This window comes from Sander vitreus, chromosome 8 (assembly GCF_031162955.1).
Source record: "Sander vitreus isolate 19-12246 chromosome 8, sanVit1, whole genome shotgun sequence".
Lineage (NCBI taxonomy): Eukaryota > Metazoa > Chordata > Actinopteri > Perciformes > Percidae > Sander > Sander vitreus.
In genome coordinates this window covers 14,296,879-14,311,475 of record NC_135862.1, presented here as the reverse complement: position 1 = coordinate 14,311,475, position 14,597 = coordinate 14,296,879, and positions in this window count along the sequence as shown.

Sequence of the window (14,597 nt, the reverse complement as noted above, 5' to 3'; positions counted from 1 at the left end):
AAAACTGAATAATGTGTAGTTTGTGAAGGAGCTATCACTAAGTGCAGGGGAGGGAAGGCTCTATTTAGTGGGACTATTTCATCTTGAGAAATGTTTAACCTCGTCAGATGCATTAATCATTCATTGGCTCCTAGTTTGGTCAGAAATTTAAATTTGGCAAGCATGAAAGAGGCCCCGTCAGATCCCTAAGAACTTTATTTATACTAATTATATATTATTGATTTTCCTTAAAGGTGCACTATGAGTTCCTGCATGGTTTCAGCGCAATTTCATTTTTGTCTCAAATCGTAGGCATCTCTCCTTGATCCGCTAGCTGTCTGCCCCCTGAATACGTTCCAGCCAATCACCGACAAGAAGGTTGGGGGAGGGGGTGCTTTTAGAGCAGCAGCCTTAATTTCAGTGAAAAAGACACACTAACCCCCACCCCCTCCCCCAACCATCTTGTCGGTGATTGGCTGGAACGTAGTTTGTTGTATTTTGGTGCACAGCCTGTGCCCCTAGCCAGGACAGATATAATAAATAGAAAAAAAAATAGTTGCTACTTATCCTTTTAGATTCACATTACATTTGGACATTCCAGCAGATTCTGGTTGTAATTAAAATGGTTGAAATGGTTCCAACCAATTTTCACATTCAATTTTCCTGTTTACGAGTGGGACCAACAGCTAATGTTTTAATTCAGAGTACAATATATATAATATAGATGGTATACTGTATAGTAGTGTAGAATGGTAGGGCATGGTACTATTTGTTTATTTTTTGGTATTTTTGACATTTCTATCTTTTGCAAAACACAATTAGGATATATTTAAAAAAAGCAGCATTCCAGTAAGTAGTTTAAATTTCTTCTTTAAGATTTTTTTTTCCAAATCCATAGACATTATCTGTTTGATGTTGCCTGATTAACCTTGCCAAGGGGCTCGAGCTTTCTTTAGATCACTCTAACAATGCCCATTGTAATATGCCTGCTTTGTCAACCCAGTGTGGTGACAAGATGAGTGTTTCTTGGGGGGACGAGAGTGGGACGTGAATAGAGAGGTGAACATAATCGCTGTGTTGCCACGGTAACATAGAACATGATACTGCAGGGAGAGTCGGCAAACAAGGTGACTGGTTAAGGCACTGCTGTAACATAAGAGACCCAAAGTAGTTACCTGTAGCCTATTAGATCAGCTGCAGATGGGACAGATCTCAAAAATCATGTCACTAGTATCAGGAGATTCCGGAACAGTGTCATAACTATTTTCAGTTCCGTTAATCCATATATGGGTGGAAATGATTCTATATGTAGAAGGAAAAACTACACGTTTCAGTCATTGCCATTTACAAAAATTGAACTTCCCACATGTTGATGTGAATGTTTTTTAAAACACTCTTTTACATCTACAAATTATCATCGCCCCAAGGTCAAGAGCCATAGAAGTGTCTGATTCCTTTTCTTAGCCCTGCATCCTCAGAAATAATACATACATACATTTCAACTGCTGACCAAAGCAAACCATATTAGGAAATAGGAACACCAGTGACATCCACTGTTAACTCCAGCCCGCTCGCTGTGTAAGGAGAGAAAAATATTCATGTTTATAGATTGCTGTCTTCAGTTAGCCTTACTCAAACACATGGTCAGATACCAAAGAGTGGCATGATGGGATTTTGTGAATGTTCCACATTGCCAGAGCTTTATCAGAACAGCCGTACCAGAGCCTCCTGAGACTCTGGAGAAGGGTGCCAAGGGTGGTGCTCTTTTATCTTTCAGCTGTAAGCGCTATATGTTGGGGATTAAGATCACTAAAGTTATAAGATGCAACTGCTGCTCCACATCTTTTTACTGACAGCAGCATCTGCACAGACTGCCCTTTTGTAAATAAGTTAGAAGTCAGAAATGAACTTCCATTAAGTCATATTTTTGTATCAAAGTATCCCCTATAATGTAAAAGGTGTTCTAGCAGATCCCACTACAAATCAACACTCCAACTTTCAAGGCAAATGTATGATCTTTCTAAGCTGGAACGTGTAGTGACGTGCACATGGATGTGGTCAGAGTTAACAAGAAAGTCAAGAGGTTTACATAAGAAAAGCTTGTTTATTCACAGAGGCCACAAAAGTGATACTTTTAAGCTATCTTCTGCTGGCGTATGTATATGTGGTCTGACATACGGTAGGTCATGTGTTTATGTTTTTGGTTGACAAAAGCCAGAGTTGAGTGATGACTGAAATCGCCTCTTAAGACAGCTAACATTTGTCACCAATGGTTATTAGCACATTAAGGAAGCTAATTTTTGAAATGTGTTTTTATCTTTATTTTCGTATTTCTTTTTTGTCTTCACTTAAAATGTGGACTATAAAATGATGCCAGTGTTCTATGAGAGCATTTACTGATATCTTTATTTTGGATTTCCTAGACCCCTCTCACCAAGAGTGAGAACCTTCTTGCTCACTAATAGGGCTGAAACTATTCCTTGAGTAATATAATAATAAATAAATAATTTGATTACTAAAAATCATCGATGCAAATACACCAGAACTCTGTACAATGTGTCTATTGTAAAATAAAACTAGCTCACCACAATAGCATGCTACATCATCTCAGTAGAAAACATCCAGTCTACTCATCCATTCCACGGAGTGAACCTGACACAAGGTAACATTAACATCTGCTCCTCTCGTCCACTGCGCTGTTTTACACAACTACAGCATTTTAACGATCTACGCGCACAGCGTGAAATGCATGGCGCAGGTGCGTTTAGGGAGTATCCAAATCCACTTTGCTAGTTTGACGGCGGAAAAAAGGGTCCGTGCGCCGGGCGCATGGTTCAAAAGGTGTATTCATAGGTGTATTTTGGGCGTAACATGCAATAAACCAATCAGAGTGTCATCTCCCATTCCCTTTAAAAGCCAGGCACCTTTGTACCTTGGCGCATTGCTATTATGATGGCGGATTTGCACCGTAATCTTTTTATTTGTAATCTTTTGCATGTTTGTGTGCTGCTGCACTTCCCTGTGTGTGTGTGTGTGTGTGTGTGTGTGTGTGTGTAACAAGCATAGTGTGCATGCGCTGTGCATAAGCCTAGGCGCAGTTTACTTCTTTTTTTTTGCTGTTAAAATAACAATGAAATGCTGCGCTATTGACTTTAGTCTAGACTTTTTGTTGGTCAATGGCACGATCACTTCCTGCTGCCCTTTAGATGGCAATACGTCAAGAATTCACCTGAACACACCTCCCTGTAAGACCAGCACGCCCATGGGCGCAAAGATGGGCGCAAAGATGGGCGCAGGTGCATTTGCTATTTAAACGACGCGGGCGCTGGACGGGAAATTGACAACCGCATCGATCTTAAACTAGGAAAAACACTTGTGTTGGGCTTTGCGCTGCACCGGGTGCAAGATAGGGCCCTTACTGTTTATCTTACTTTGCCACGAATCTTGACTGTTGGACAAATTCTTGTAAACTTAGCTGCTGGCAGAGATAAACCAGCCCCTCTCCGCTGGAGCGGTACATCCACATGGCTACTTAATATGCATTCTTCATTCTTTCTCCTCATCTCCTCACTCAGTATTCACCTTCTCAAAATGTGTCCCCCTGAACAGTATAGTTGAATAGCCCTGCTGTGCTATAAGCTTTGTACAGTCACATTAACCTGGGCTTAATGAACAGCTGTTTTGCATATCCAGTGTAAAGAGCCAGAGGCATGAAGGGGTAGGGGGGCGAAAAAGATTTACTTTTGGGTCACCAAAAATGTACTTTAGCCAATAGAATAACGGCCTGTGCCGCCAGTGCTTAAAAATATCACCATCTATCCCTGTTACTGTATGCAATTTAGGCAATAAAAATGTTGCTTTAATTGAAATATGTATATTTACTATTGCTGTTTACTATAAAGCAAAGTTTACTTTAAAGCAAAAAATATCTCTTATTCGATTAATCAATGGAATAACCGGTAGAATACTTGATTACTAAAATAATCGATAGCTGCAGCCCTACTCACTAATCTTATGAACAGAGTGGGGTATACCTGTTTGTGCATTGCATTAACCATCTCACCATTAATTGCATTGCATTTTCCTGCAGTAGTAGTAATAGCTGTATGAGGCTTGATATTGCTACACTAATGCTAATGCCACTTCTACATCCTCTACTGCATGTGACACAATATGAGAGTGTGTGTCCTGGTGGTTGATTATCTCTGTTGCTGTTTAGTTGCTACAGAAGGGAACAGCCAATCACCTTTGACCTTTTAATTTCATAAGTAGTCTCTAGGGCCCGCGGAGGAGGGAAGGGAATGAGGATGCTGCAGCTAAGTGTGATCAATCAACACCATGTATTACAGTTGACCAACTCTTCCTGCATGTGTGAAATTTTAATAATTCATTGACACCTAACCCTTCAGGGGTATTTTGTTAAATTGGATTATGAAAATAGATTGCTTCTGTGGCTTTTTGAGAACATGTAGGCTATATTCCAGGTTATATACATTTTAATATTTGAGTGGTTAACAAAAACACGATTTAGAAAATTGTGTGTGTTCTTTCTAATACTTGCAAACATTTTTTTTTTTTAATTCAGTGCTATGAATAAAAGCATGTTTGGCCAGTGAGATTTTAACTTGAAATTTTCACTCAACACTTGCATTGCTAGGGGGCGACCTCTAGCTCACCCAGTTAGAGCTGAGTGAGCTATCGGCCCAGGTTCGAGTCCAACCTGCGGCCCTTTGCATGTCATCCCCCATCTCTCTCCCACCTTTCCTGTCTATCCACTGTCACTTTTAAATAAAGGGAAAGGCCCCCAAAAATAATCTTAAATCTAGCATTGCTAGTAGAACCTGCAGATTAAATACATAAATTATAAATACAGCTTAAATATATTCCATGGAGCTGCTAAGGGGACATTTTTTCAGACACGATGAACATGACATATGGGCAAAGTGCTACCACATCTGTGCATTTTTATCTGATACTCAGTGGCTTGTCCAAGTTTCACATCCGGTTGTGTTATAATGCTTACATTCAGCATATCTTCTACAATTTATATTTCAAACCGCAGAAATGGCTTTTTGTGTTCCTCAAGAGCACGATGGTCTCATGTCAAGGTCACTGCCTTGTCTCTCAATGCTGTCATTGTATTTTTTTTCCTTTTGCAGTGAAGTGCTTGAATGTATTTGCAACAGTGAGACTCAATAGCTCGTTGGGAATGGGGCTTTTCATTGGGAAAGTAGAATGATAGTCTGTGTGCTGCAGCAATAATATTTCAAGACTGTTGTCCCCTGCGGTCGTAAGGGGTTCAGCCAATTTGTGTTAGTAAAGGTCAAATCCATCAGGAGTGCTGTTTACATTTTGTGGTACCCTCCTTCCTCAAGCGTCATCCACTGAATAGTGTCACACACACTGGAAATCACACAGCCTTGTCCGAGTACAGTCTGCATTCCAGCCAGCCTACAAAACTTGGTATGTGAGGAATTGTGTACGCTCCATTTCAAAACGAGAGAGACGGACAAAAGAGCAGTTGGATTGATTTTTCTGCTTTCACTGTCACACATATTAAGGCCTTTGCTGCACATACAGTACAGTGCTTCTTTATTTTCTCCCTTTGTTTGGGTGTGTTGCGACTGAGATTACATAGTTACTGTTTTTCAGAAGGCAATATCTGCAAGCTGTAATGGTGGATTTCTGTTCTGAGTTTTCTGGTTTGTATTTAGGCTTAATTATTTATTTTTCAGTATTCACAACGCTCATATACATTGCTTAATGTCACTCATAAGAACTTTTTCATAGTTTTCTTTTGAGTGGGAAACATGATGTAGCCTACATGGAGTACAGATTATGGCGGATGTGAGTTGTCCATGCACATAAGGGTCAGGCTTCATTCTTTAGCTGGCCATCAGGCCTTAAATTAAAGGTCTCTGTGGTCTGTCATTGCTGCTGCTCATGGCTTGACTGCCAAAACATGCTGTGACAATTACTGTCACTGTTCAAATTCACACTAACCCTTCACTTTGTTTTCTTGTTATATTTATAGAGCACGTCAACGATAATGTTTCTGCTTTTGAATTTGTCAGTGAAAGCTTGTCCATACTCTGCTTTGTAAACAATAATTGATCCTTGATCCTTTTTAAAGTTTTAAAAACATACCAACTGAGGAAATGTGGAAACAAGCTTTTATTAGAGTGGCTTCATTATTTAAAAACATGACTTAAGTGTATGTATGTACCTGAAGTAGAACTATTACTGGGTCAGAGCCACAGTACAATATATATGAGTTAGCTTTTCTTCATTATTTATTGTGTTGTTTACTTGAACACATTGCTTGCTTGCTATGAACAACATATCTACATCTTTGTGTAACCCATTTATCCAATAGCTAGTGTAAATTGTTTGGGTTTTGACAGATGTCAGACTATATGAGAGAACACAGCGGCAGTCCATTTACACAATGCATTACAGTCTGTTTACTTTATCTACCGACTGCTGTGCCACTGAATACATTAAACATTGCAGATGGAATAATTATCATTATTAGTAGTAATAGTAATAACAAGTCGTTTTCACTGTAATTAGGCTACATTTAAGCTTGGGTTTGAACCATCCATTACAAAAATATGTGTCTTCAGCTTGTTTCAGCCAGGCCACAGATTGTCTTTCTTATTTTCAGGGCGCTGCAGGCAGGAAGCGTACGGTTGGTTTATTAGCTTTTGCTGGAAACGGCCACTGACAGGGATTGATGAGATTGACTCAGTTTCAATGCAATATGTAAAACGAAAACAATGAGCTAAAATCTTAAAGCAACACTAGAGAACTTTTCCTGCTTCGGTTCCCCTACAGGTTGGAAGCGGAATTGTCCATTACATTACATTGTCCAGTTCATTCAAACTACAGATCCGCTACCCGATCTGGCAAACTTGCATGATGTAATGTAATGGACAATTCCGCTTCCAACCTGTAGGGGGACCGAAGCAGGAAAAGTTCTCTAGTGTTGCTTTAAGCTGCAGAGATGGGTAATAATTTTCCATGATTTTGGCATTCTGAGTGATACCTTTTTTTAAGTGATTTCAGTGTGTAAGTGATTAATTGATAGACAGAAAATGCCAACACTTTTAACAGTTGATTTGATTGATAATTGTTTGTCTTTTTTTAGCTTCCCACACAAATATGTTGGGTTTTGTTGGTTGGACAAAACAAAGCGAATTTGAAGAAAACCCAATGGTCATACAGTAACACAGCAGTGGGGGAAGTCTAAATGAGATGGGGAATCTTTGCACTGTGCTCACAACAACTAGTTGTAGCTGGCAGAGCAGACTGATCTTATGAAGTGGCGTATGTATGACATGGCAATTGGTATGCCGTTGTTGGCGTGTTATCAAGACGCACACTTGCTTTTCAGCGTCTTTATCAACGCCGTTTGTCCTCCATTGACTTACATTAGCTTGCGTTTGCGTGTGAATTGACGCCGTAGCGAGTAGTATGAAAGGGCGAAAATCCGCATAGGGAGGTTAGTCGGGGTGGTGGATGGGTCAAACACAGGACTTTCACCCAGGAGAGTGGGGATCGCGTCCCACGTGTGATGTTTCCTTTGTTTTCCGCGTGTGTTGTTTCCTTACCACGTTTTTCTTTTCCTAAACACAACCCAGTTTTTCTTTTCCTAAACCCAACCCAGTTCTTCTTTTCCTAATCCCAACCGTTTTTTTCTTTTCCCCCGCGTGTGACGTTAAAACCAACCGTGCCTTTAGAAAGTGGCGTGTATGTTTACGCGAAGTCATGATGCCACGTTGGGCAGAGAAACATTTTATTTTATGCTTTTTGAACGTATTTGATTCAGCCTGGTTCAGTAATGTGTCCTTTTGACAGCATGTACTTGTGGGTGTGTGTCTGATTTTGTTCGGAAGCATAGAGATCATGTGGTTCTGTCTAACCATTGTTGTGAGTATTGTCAGTGGTGGTGGTCTGTTGTGCACCAGTGCGTAGGTGGTTAACAGCTGTCCTCTGGGAACCACCGTTACATGTCCCTTATGGTGGGACTCTGCCTCTCAGATGTGCTCACAGCATCGACATATTCACTCAGCAGTTTTTGACAAACGGGTTGTGACGGCCAAGTTTGAATATAATCATTGTCTTGTATCTATCTACTGACAACTGCTGCAAGGAGTCTCTGATGACCTTTTTCAGAGGTTGAATATCAACATGCTTTTTGAGCACTGGTAAGCACTTGTCACGCAATTGAATTACCACACAGAATAGACATTGTGTGGGCTCCCATACACTGGACACACACACACACACACACACACACACACACACACACACACACACACACACACACACACACACACACACACACACACACACACACACACACACAGAGCCTGTGCCCCAAAGGGATAAGCCACATTATAGTCTATATCATATTATATCCATTCTGACAACAACCCCCAGTGATCATACACAATTAAGAGCAGTTGATCTAATTATTTCATAGGTCTGGCTCTAACCACTGAGGGCATTTTACAGTTACCAGATCATAAATTATTAAATTTGGACTTGTGCATGCACTGAAAAGAGCTCAGCAGTGACAGAGAGAGTGCAGCTACAAGAAGCACCACCCTTCCTCCATCCTTCCACAGAGGCAGCCTATGATGTAATGTTTCTGCTGCTGATAGAGCAACCCCCTCTCCTGCTTTTTTTTTAACATTTTATTCCCCTCCCCTTTCCGATTTGCTCTCACTGGTGGTGATAGTGGTGGTGGGTGCGTGCGTGCGTGCGGTGCCGGTTCAGCTGCATCCCTGGGCATCTCTCGGGATCCCTGCAGAGCTTCTTTTCCTCTGTCACCACTCGACAGAGCGCCACTCCTACTGAGCACTGCAAGACCTTGTCCTCTGCTGATAAAAGGTAATTCTTCTGGCTCATGACAAAAGAAATTTATTGTAAAAAAAATAAAAATAAAATAAAGAGGAAAAAGGGAGTAGAGAGGAGGATGGAGTGTAATAGAAGTGATAGACAGAAGGTTGACTGAGTGTCCAGTTAAGTGCTGAGTAAATTGGTCTGGTTGCTGAAAGCTTCTTGTCGCCACGGCGCTGGATGCCATGGCAATTGCTCCCTCAGTGTGTGTGCATGTACTGTAGTATGGTGTTGGTTTCCATGGTAAAGATGAGACGGATCTCGTGCTGGCTCAGAGGTAATTCAGCATACGTCGCAGAAAGCTACAATTACCTTTTGGTGTGACGTGATTTCTTATCTCCTGTGCAGTACAGTAAGCTTCTTTTTTTACTTATATGACAATCTTTTAAAAGATCACAGCTCAGTTGTACTTTTTGATTTAAAAAAAAAAAAAAAAAGAATAGATTTGCATGAGATCATTATTTATTTTACTTCCTTGGAACATATGTGTCACTTTGATTCGTCTGCTCCACAAAAAACTGGGCGTGTACAATGAAAGTCATGTAACCGAGATGAATGATGCGGTGGGTGTTATCTGCATGCAGATTTTTGACTGCTACAGAAATTTAACAGCGATTCACGGTGCGTTATGTAGATTCTTAGCCCAACACTTTTCCTTCTTCGTCATTGACTTTTAACGGGATGTGTATTTCTAGCACAGGACCACGGAGGGTTGGTTGTAAATGTACAGTAGGTGATTTTTCAGGAGTTGTTAAACCTTAACTCTTGCACTATATCAGATGGTAACTTAATATTTTATGTCTTGTCTGCCCCACATGTAGATGGCCTTATAACTAATTCATCCTCAGTATTTTTCCTGTTTGAGTCATCACTCATTTCCACTTTCTTTTGTCTAATGCTATCCATTCAACTCCTTAGGTCATTTCCTCAGTACATTAGAAGTATAAAGTCGTTTTCACATATGAACTCTGGACAATGTCTGAGGAATCAGGTCCCAACATAGTCTGGAGTTTCCCTTTCACACATGTAGCACACAACAGGAGGTTGTCCGTGTTAGATGCGTCCTCACTGGAAGTACTCTGATGGTTTAGAAGAAGGGGGATGCTGGGTAAAGGGTGCAGCAGACAGGACATGACACGGATTACACCGGTCACAGAGCCATTCATAATTTGGTCATAAACATGAAACAGTTATAAAACCATATGCGTAGCGGTTAAACATCCAAACCATGTACAAGTAATGACACATTAGCGTCAGTGTTTTACAGTTTCCTGGTTTCTACATTACAGTAAAGGCGCTGACACACCAAGCCAATAATCAGCCGTCGGACAGTCTGGCGAGGTCAGTGACTCGAGTCTGTTCGGTGTGTTCCGTGCCGTCGTCCGTCCTAGGGGCCGTCAGCCTTCATTTTGGCCGTTTTAACATGTATAACCGTGGGGCGGGCACTGCTGGCAGTCGGACGAAATTTTTTAATTTGAATTTGATTTTAATTCTCACACTTTGGGCACAGTCGAAGATTACACAGACTTTGTACTAGGGAGCTGGCAACCTAACCTAATGTCCTAATCAGTCGGATCGGACATTAGATCCTCACATACTGCTCTGCCGGGTAATGTCTAGATAATTTCAGGTTCAGTGCCCATTCAAGCCCATTTCCAATTTTTCCAAATCGAGGCACCAATCACAACCGTTGAGGCGGGCTTTGCACGATGACGATAGCGCAGCGACGGAAAGCAGCTTTTTGTTTACATTCAACATGCTGGCCACCGACGCACAACAACCCGTTGATGCCGCTGTTGCTGCTACGTCTCCCGGATCATTGGTCAGATTGGTTGAAGGACTATCCAATTGCGCCCAGAGGCATTTGAGTGGCGTCCGTTGGTGACGCCCCTTTGGAAATTGGCTGTGAATGAACCTTCCCCAGACCCACTCTCAGTTACAACTGAGAAGGGTCTGGTGTCAAACAGGCTAGTGCATGTGTGAAATGAGCTTCGCATTTCTCTTTTGTTGTAATCAGCTTGATGAACTAACGCATCTCTAAATTACAATCTCATTAGCCCTTTGGCATCAGGATATATATTCTGGAGAAGGGTCCCAGTTTGGCTAAAGTCAAGAGAAACCATGTGGTACTTTTTAGGGTCATTTTATGATTTCCCCATAGAGAAGGGGTCATGTTTACAGTGAAGGTAATTGGTCTTTGAGACTCAGTGGACACACAGCATATTATCCTTTGGGACAATTATTCTTCTGCATTTGCTGAAAAATAGGCAATCTATCCGCTTCATGTATGTAATTAACTGACAGCTGAAACTGAAAGCAAATATCCCACTGTCATTTTCACCTTAAGACACTGTAATGTCACCACACCAGTGTGTGAGTGTTATTACGAAACTGAGTGTTTTACGATTAATTGATTATCAAAATAGTTGCTAATTTATTCTCTGTCCACAGATTAAGCAATTAATCGACTAATCTTTGCGGCTTTAATACATACATGAGGTGATAGGGCTGCTTTCATAGCTCATGAAAAGTTGACATTTTGGAGATACATTGGTTATCCAACCACTTGCCAGGTATTTCTTTGAAAGTGCCTGCCCTTTTCCAAACAGTTTCCAATAACGGCTAATCAGAAAGTTCTGTGTTAACAAACCATCAGGTTTTAATAGGACCTTGACGATATACAGTGTAGATAAATAGATAGGATGGATAAGAATGATAGATAAAATAACCAGACAGAAATGTCTGGTTTTGGTGATTATTCACTAAATTAAATATCTTACAAATCACAATACCTTTTTAAATTGATGCAACAATTATTTCAATGTAATATTGCCATACAGCTGCCCTGCTCATTGATTTACAACGTCACCTAGAATGACTTGATACAACCGGCTTTATTAAAGGGAGAGATGCAACAATATAAAGAGAATAGAAAAATCACAGTATAAGGTCAAATTGATTATCCTGTCACTCTGGCATGAGGTTTGAGAAATTATATAGACATTGTTGGACTGCTGAATCTAATTTCTTGCCACAGGAAGACAAATAATTGCTTGATTAAATTCCCCCTCTGTTGCACAGAGGAGGACATGGTTGTTACTGTATGTGGTAGTGGGGGTGTGTATGTGTGAGGGAGGGGACCTGAGACAGAAAATACAGGAAAGTTGAGCTGCTGACATGGAAGGCCACCTGAGGAGCATCCGAGCTGTTCCTCTCGCTCTGTCTGCTGAATTTTAAGCAGGCCTACTTGCTTTGGAGCTATGCCATTGGCTCTGGTTTGACAAATTGTTAATCCAATAAATAGTTTGTCAGTCAAAGCCACTAAAAACACATTTCTCTTTATAAAGATACACAGTATAGAAAAGGATTGAGGGAAGAACGGCCACATGCAATAAGCACCAGAAAGAGAGCATGTGATAAGTCGCAGGTACAGTATGATGATGTAGTAGATGTGTGACTGGAAATACTGGGAACTCCAGCAGCGGTTTCAGACAAGTGAGTAATAGATAGTATGCTGACATAGAGAAAATGAGCATGTATGCAACAGTCTAATGAAAGGACCAGGGGGTGAGTCACATAGATGGCCACACACACACACACACACACACACACACACACACACACACACACACACGCACACACACCAGGGATTGTTCATTGGCATCATCTCCCTGCCAGAGGGCACTCATCCCACAAACCTTCTCTGCTGGAGAGCTATGATGGCAGAAGTGGTGCCTTTGCTTGTGTCCTGCCAAGCCATCACAGGTTCATTTTTTCCCCAAAGCTTTGTCACAGGATGGAAAACCTCAACATCCCACATACATGCACCAGGCCATCTGAGAAGAGCGTGATTGATCATATGCTAAGTATATTACACACCATCCAACGTGCTGAACCAGTCACACAAAATTAGTCACTCACCTCAGTTGTGAGTCACAGTGCCACCTCAGCTGCTACTTTTCCGGACAGTTCATTCACCTTTACTACAAATAGGAAATGTATCCTATTTATTTTAAAATTAGGATAGGATGATAGGATAAACTGGATAGTTCACCTGGTAGAGCGCGCTCTCTCTCTCTCCCCCCTTTCATGTCTTTAGCTGTCCTATTAAGTAAAGGCCTAAAATGCCCCAAAAATAATCTTAAAAAAATTATGTTTTTGTTCACAAGAATTATAAGACAAATAATAATTTTATACAAATTTAAAGTAGGGCTGCAACTAATTTTTATTATACATTATTCTCCTGGTTATTTCCTTGCTTAGTTTACTTATTAAATGTCAGAAACTGATAGACTCTTCAGAAGAGGTTATTATTCTCACTCGAGTTTCTGCGTGCAAAAGTCGACGGACGACACAATCTTCTGAACATAGCCATACTGAGAAATACAGAGAGAGTTTTGTGGAGCTGATAGTCTTAATTAGCTTTGTAGCAACTCATTTGGCAATGGCTTGAATGTAACGGACGTTCAATAATATCAAAAAGTTACGCACTAAAGCTTTAATAACAAGCAGTGGGCAGCCGCTGCGTCGATCATTACAAACAGATGCTGTGCGTTCAAACCCACACAACTTTATTTTTTACTTTTAGTGAAGATCCAGAAGTTTTGAAAGATCCCAAACACGTCAGGTTGAATATTGGTGGAATGTGTATAAAATTATGAACGAGACATTTGATGGCGCGCTTATAAAAAAGCATTCTTGGGTTTGAGTCCAAAAAAGACGGCGTGTGTGTTCCAGGCGGAGAAAGTGGGGGGCTCATGTGCAAAAATATAAATCATTTATCAAAAGAAAAAAAGGGTTGTACACCATAAAAAAAGTTTAAGTATTTCTCTCTGTCTAAACATCCTTTAGGTCAAATGAAGAGTTGGAACAAGCTGATGCTGTCACAGCGTGGAATAAAAATAATTTAACAACCATTAAGCTACTTAATAATAAAACCATATGTGTAGCAGTTAAACATCCAAACCATGTACAAGTAATGACACATTAGCGTCAGTGTTTTACAGTTTCCTGGTTTCTACATTACAGTAAAGGCGCTGACACACCAAGCCAATAATCAGCCGTCGGACAGTCTGGCGAGGTCAGTGACTCGAGTCTGTTCGGTGTGTTCCGTGCCGTCGTCCGTCCTAGGGGCCGTCAGCCTTCATTTTGGCTGATTTAACATGTATAATCGGCGGGGCGGGCACTGCTGGCAGTCGGACTCAAATGACCAGTCTGATTGGTAGAGTGCTAACCCGGAAACGGGGAGCGGAATGAGCGTGACTAGAGTCTCTCAAAATCTGACGAAAATCTTTTAAACTGACCTTTGTCGATCTGAAATGAAGACCGATTCAGCAACTGCATGGCCTATTTCTCGCTTAAAATGTTTTCAGAAACACATTTCGGTGAACTATTTTAGTACAATATGAGATCGTATTCTGAACAAGCCGCATGACAGTCTGTCTTTGAATTTCCGGAGAAACCAGACCCGACTCGTTCGTCCAATCAGCTGGCGGTTTTCAGTTTTGGGCGACAATACAGATTAGTGCCGCCTGATGTTATGGAGACGCATTACGTTGCTTTGGTGTGTTCCGAGGCACTTTTTTGACCAATTTGGGGACACTGATCAGTCCAACTGCCTTTTCTGCCGAGGGTCGGCTGTCTGGTCTGTGTCTCTGCAGCTTTAGACTGAGGCTGAAAAATCAGGCCAAAGGGCAAATGCAAGTCGTGCG